Source organism: Salvia miltiorrhiza, chromosome 3, assembly GCF_028751815.1.
Source record: "Salvia miltiorrhiza cultivar Shanhuang (shh) chromosome 3, IMPLAD_Smil_shh, whole genome shotgun sequence".
NCBI lineage: Eukaryota > Viridiplantae > Streptophyta > Magnoliopsida > Lamiales > Lamiaceae > Salvia > Salvia miltiorrhiza.
In genome coordinates, this window is record NC_080389.1 from 50,668,158 (window position 1) to 50,674,729 (window position 6,572).

Here is a 6,572-nt window from a genome sequence, read left to right on the forward strand (position 1 = left end):
CATACAGCTTGACGCCATAATATTCCACCGTCTTCTGGATCTCCCGCAAGTTGACGTTGTCGGAAGAGCTTGGCTCGATCTTGTGGTAGCTTGGAAAAGCTACTCCTGCCTTGTCTTTTGGTTCCATCAATCGTGCGACTGATGGGCCTCGTCTCTGGTTCGTTCAATCGTCGTTCTGGTTGCGGCAAGTCCCATGAGGTTCTCATGGTAGAATTGTATACTCGTGATAATATCACGAATAATCTCGACATCTTCTCCTCGTCGTAAGTTGGTAACGAGGGCTCGATTATTCCAATTGAGTCCGTCAAGTAGACGGGTGGTTTCACTCTCCACATGTTGTAGAGAATTCCTGTATGGTACACATCTCGGACACTCGTCCGGATCCATAATTTTCAGTGGAGTCTCCTCCCACATAGGTTAATCATAAAATAAATTAAAAATTACATAATTCCTCTATAAAAACCCGCTCTGATACCATTTTGAGAAGCGCGAGATCTAACTGTTTTAAACTGTTTTTGCTTAATAGTACGTGGCGTTGTCTCACAGTCCAGACCCAGTTTACCGAAGTAACCTATCGGGCACGAGGAAAGTTTCCAGCCTATATACCATTTAAGCCAAATCAAAATTATTAAGAAAGATTAAGTATAAGGGTAGGAATGGTATTTCATTATGAAGTGGGTATTTTTCATAGATGTTTTATAGGGGTGGGTAGATTTGATAGATATATTATAAAAGTGGGTATTAAAAATCATTTGCCCTATTATCATTACACTTTTATACAAAATTGAAAAATTATATTTTCAAATTCAAGATTTTATTTAGTTATTGATGTGAATTATTTTATTCTATTTTATTTTTAAAACATATTTTGTGTTAGTTTATATTTTGATTCTTTTTAATATTTATATTTATTTGTTTAAATATATCGTTTAATTTCGATCTTCGTCGTCGATCTTCGTCGTGCACCGCACGAATGGACGTACTAGTTAATCAAATAAAATTGCAACAGCTAAGAGTTCAATCTTGATTTTACTAGTACCAGATTACAACGGCGAGTACGTACGTGGCCCAATTGAATTGGTCGGTCCTACCATATATTTAACTAATAATCCACTATAATTTTCTACGTAAAACAAAATTCATCATCTAGCTAGTTCCCATGCATGAATCTCGAATGGAGATGGAAACCAGCCCACCTCAATTACACAAGTGGGCATTCATCAACACTTTTAGTATAAACTTTTATACCTAATTTTTATATATTAAATGTTTTTGGCTAAGTTTTACATCTTACAAAATGTTTATGAAGTTCATAATATTATCTATATTTAATTTCTAATACTCCCTCCGTCTCATTGATAATGGCTTATTTCTGTTTGACACGGTTATTAAGAAGAAAATTGATTAAAAGATAAAAATGATAGAAAATAGTGGATTCCACAACTTTTGTAAGAGAAGGTGATTTCCTTTTTTGAAATAGATCATTATCAATAGGACAAATAAAAAAAGAAAGTGAGTCATTATCAATAGGACATCAACCGGCCCAACAAATTCATCAATTATAGACTTAAATTTGTTGGGGACCTTTACTTTCAAAGATTAACCTTGATTGGTAAAAATAATAAGATTAATCTTTTATTTATTTTGATAAATTGAAATTTTAGGATATCTAAAGATCAGGGCTGGTCCTAAGATTTTGAGGACCCTAGGCGAAACGAAAAAAAAAGGGTTCATAAAAAAATGAAGCTAGAAAAACCATGTTGCTTCAAAATCAACTTTCTCTAGAACCTTATGTTATGAATAAAATATATATGTAATATACGTCTTGAATGAAAGATAATAAAAAGACCTTTAATTTGATATATAATAGAGTGGATTTTGAAAATAGCCACTTTTATATAGTAAAAATAAATTTTACCCACTAATATAAAAACTTAAAAAAATACCCACATTTACCATTATACCCTTACATATAAAATTTTTACAAATACCCACGAATTCACAACCAGTGAATTCACAACCAAAATTTATTTTGGTTGTGAATTCAAGCTTTAAAACTCGAATTCACAATTGAATAACAAGTATTGGTTGTGAATTCAAGTTTTAAAGTTTGAATTCACAACTATAAATAGTGTTAGTTGTGAATTCGCTTGAATTCACAACCAACATTTTTTCAAGTTGTGAATTCACAACCAATAAAACTTGAATTCACAATCAACACTATTTCAATTGTGAATTCACAACCAATGCCGATAATTCAGTTGTGAATTCATAAACTTGGTTGTGAATTCAAGAACATTTGTACAAAATTGCATGATTTTCATCAATTTCTTCATTGGATTTAAACAATTAAATTGGAAAAAAAGTACTAGTTTTTTAACCGAATCGAAATAACTGAACGATCAACTTGATTCGGATAAAAAAAATTAATCCGTCGATCCACCACTAAAATATGAACATGAATAACTCAAATAAAAAAAATTGATAACTAAAAAAAATGATTGGAAGTTGGATACAATAAAAATGAATAACTCCAATTCAAACCAAGAATTGCTACAAACACCATGAAATTCAATACAACAATTGTTGCTGGCATAAAAAAAAAAAAATCGCAACCAAAAGAATTCCCCCAAATTCAAAATCTAGGGCTCAAAACCTCAACACACCACCAAAAGCAAGCCGCCCTCGGCGGCGTCGCTCTCATCCAAGAACAAATCCTCCGTGCCCCTGACGGCGGCGTGGCCGCCGCACGCCACCAGCGCCACCACATCCAGCGGCACGGCGATTTTTCGCCGCAATCGGCCGGAGCTGACTCCACAGGTAGCGCCGCGGCGGTCGGAGTAGACCGAAATTTTGAGCTGCGGCCTTTTGGAGGTGGAGAAGAGAGAGGATTTGCCGGTGAGCCTGTCGAAATCCGGTTTGGTGAGTTGGCGGTGGCCGTGCTGAGGCGGCGGCGTGGTGAATGTCACGACCGGTCCTAATTAAGGATAATTAAGCCGGGGAAACCGTGACTAATAGAGGGAGATTAGAAGCGGGGTAGAAAGGGGAATAATCAAACAAGAAAGGATCGTATTTCATCAATGTTAACACCATGGATATTTATAATATAACGGAGTTTTAGTCGTATAGACTCAAATAACTAGTAAATTCGGATAACTCCGACTTATCCAAAATAACATAAAACTTCTGAGTACACAGCGGAATAAGGTTCTGATTACATGTATGAAGACATGTAACCCTAGAGTTCATTAATACATAATAAAACAAAAGAGTCCCGCTCGTCACTTCATCACCATCGGCAGCTGCTCAACCTGCACATTTAGAAATATATGCAGGGCTTGAGTACAAAAGTACTCAGTGGGCACGTATGCCTAAGTATAAAAATACATGCTTCAAAACTGTAAATTGTCATGCCATCATAAACAGTACAGCAAGGGAGTTTTTCGCTAAAAGGCCCAAGCTTACTAAATTCATTTGTGATTCTTAAAGTTCGACTGCAGTCTAAGTTCTCTTGTAATCTATCATATCTAGAACTGTGTGCCGGAGAGGTGGCCACCTCTCACGGTCACTTGACCGGCCAACCCGCTAGATGACTCACGGTCACTGGTGTACACTAGCCCTGGCAGGATAGCTATCAACTGCTCAGGACCCGAATTCGATTTCATAACATCAGATAGATATCATACCAAACATTGAAACATTTATGGCAAGACAACAGTTGAAATAATTTTCAGTTCAAAGATTTTGCAATGAAATAACTGTTCAAACATAACATTAAACTCATTTGATATATATGAAAGTAATGCCCACCTGATAGTAATTTTCTGTGATACAAAAGCTCCTCAACAGATTATCAATCTCGCCCTTGACCTTTATTACGAGAATATATGTACATATATAAGATATTTGCTCGAATAAAAAAAAAATCCTCAAATGAGAATGTGTATTTAACTATGCATGATCCTTATGCATGAATTATTATTCTGAAATAATAATCAGGGAATTTCTATTGTTAATCCAAGCTATCGGATTTAAATAAAAACTAAGTTTCGTCTCATGAAGCCGGATAATTAATAAAAATTAATCCGTTCTCTTAGGGTGTTCTAATCCGCCAATTAAATAAACCTTGCTCCTCGTAGTCAATAGAAAATAAATACTTCAACTTATTCGCTTTATAATCTCATAATTAATCGGGCTTAATAAATAAGAACAAGTAATGTTATAAAATTTAAAAAAAAATAAAATAAAATAAAAAGGCTCAACATAAGGCACATAAGAATCACAATCAAACATCATCAAAACATGCTCTGTTTTTACACTGACTCAACTTCAAAATTTAATCTGTTCTGACTCCGACATCGCCTGGACTCGAGACTCATACCGAAAGAAAGATCTTCGAGTCTAGTTTCATATAAAAAAAAGTAGAGTCGAAAACTCCAAGTGGTTTGAGAGATATGACGTTTTTACCACGATCTACCATGTTCGGTAGTTTTGAACAATCGAAAACTTGGATTTTTGAAAAATAGTAAACGTTGTCAAACTGGGCTCAACTTTGGTGGATATCTAGCTAACACAATAAGGTTAATACCATAAAAATTTGGAAAGCTAGATCACTCAGGAAGCTACTGAAATAAATGACTCTTTCATCTGTTCTCTGAAATTCTCGGTAGTAATGTGCAGTTTAGGTTTCGCATTTTAAAGAAGTATCAAACGAAGTTGGAATGGCTTGAAATTTTACCAGGGTACTCAAGACTCATGTAGGGACTTGCTATAAAATTTTCAAAGCTGTTAGACATCAACAAACCGTCGATCACAGTAAGTCAGTAGGCCTACGAAATTCATATTTATAAGTCCTTAAAATAATTTATATAAATCAAGAAATAAGAGTTTAATCCCAAAAATATTCATTAAAAGTCCATCATAATTTAAATAAATAACGGACCTCATTTAAAATAAATAGTCCCAAACTTGTTACGCACATATACTAAATCTTTCACGAAACATCCTTTAAAATAAACTTTGATACATAGAAAATAATTCAACAACTTGAGCTCTTAAGGGTTTGTTTTACAACAGACACCAAATCTACCTCGGATCTCCAAATGAGGCTCAAAAAGACATTCTGGAAACTAGACATTTCAAGGATAATTCTCCAATTTGAATCGAATGAAAAACAATTCAAACGAGCAAGATATGCCCTCTCAAAGATGGGTATTTAACAAGCAAAAATCTGAAAATTTCATATTTCCAGATTACAACCAAGTCAGTGGGCTTTCTTTAAAAATTCATATCTCCCTTTACAAAACTCCACTGGGAACCCCAAAGGTCAATCTGGAAACTAGGGAGAGATCATAACACTCTCCAGTTGGATTTACTCTAAGAACCTTCATGGTTTGGAAGATATGACTATCTAAAGTTCAGTGCACAAAAAGAGTTCAAATTTGGCAAATTCAGAACATAAATCGGAAAAACCACTTTAGGCTTCACCAAAAATTCTAAAACTGAACAAGTAAGTTCCCAACATGTCAGTGAATATTCAGTAGAAAGATAGGCTTGAGAATCAAATATTTAAGTCGGCCTTTTCCACCTCAAAGTCGTAGGTTTGTAAAATCTACTGGATGGTACATGGAATAAGAACTAGATTTCAAGAATTTATACCGGTTGTTTCCCTTACTCAAAAATGGTGAGGCCGATGTCAAAAGAAAGATACGGGAGTCTAGAGTGACATATTCAAGTTTCAAAGGTTTTCACCGATTGAAACTTTACTTATGATCTCCCAAAGATTGTTTACCAAAAATGTATTCCAGATGGGCAGTGATGTTTACAAATTCATAAATAAATCATGCGAGCTCTAAATATTCTGAAATTTTACCAAAATATAGAAAACGTATGAAAGATGATACACAATTAATTTGAGAATTTTTGGGAACCGTTTGGATGATATGCAACCGAATTCAAAATAAAGAAGCTTAGTATATACCTCTTCAAGTTACAATTTGGAGTTGGAGGAAACTCTCTCTCCCTTTCTCAACTTCTTCTACACGTTTTGGTGAGGGAAGAAAACACTTGATGGCTGGAACAATATGTGTTGTTGCATAATTGAGTAGTGGAGAAAATGGTGGTGAAAGTGGTGGGGAAAATGGTGGTGAAAGTCAAAAAGTAGATTTAGTGGTAAAATGAAGTGGGGAACAAAATTAATGGAAAGAAAAAGAGAAGAAAAAGAAAGAAAAAAAAATGTAGAGGAGAATTATTGATGTATTTTCTCTGTCTCGGTGATTCTGTAACTGTAAGATGGATCGCGTGCTCGTATCTGCTTGATACTGTTTATTTAAATAATTCTCGTATTTCGACATGTGATTTCTCGCTTAAATCGATAAATTATAAAATGAATCTAAATTAAATCCGTAGATTTAATTCGTTTGTTGTTCTAATATTTAAATTAAATCCGCAGATTTAATTAACTCACGAGTCAGAAATAAATCACGACTTGAATAAAGATAAAATCTAATTTCATCTTGCTTAAATAAATAACGTGACTTTGCTAAGTCAGTTATAACTCTGAAATAATATCA

At 34.4% G+C, this 6,572-nt stretch overlaps 1 long non-coding RNA gene across 1 annotated transcript; it reads right to left on the minus strand.

Moving 5' to 3' along the window:
- Positions 1-3,025: 3,025 nt before the first annotated feature.
- LOC131014175 (uncharacterized) lies at positions 3,026-6,572 on the minus strand. Its single transcript, XR_009098093.1, has 3 exons — positions 5,981-6,572; positions 3,811-3,870; positions 3,026-3,311 (listed from the first exon to the last, which is right to left on the minus strand). It is a non-coding gene; the product is annotated as an uncharacterized LOC131014175 (long non-coding RNA).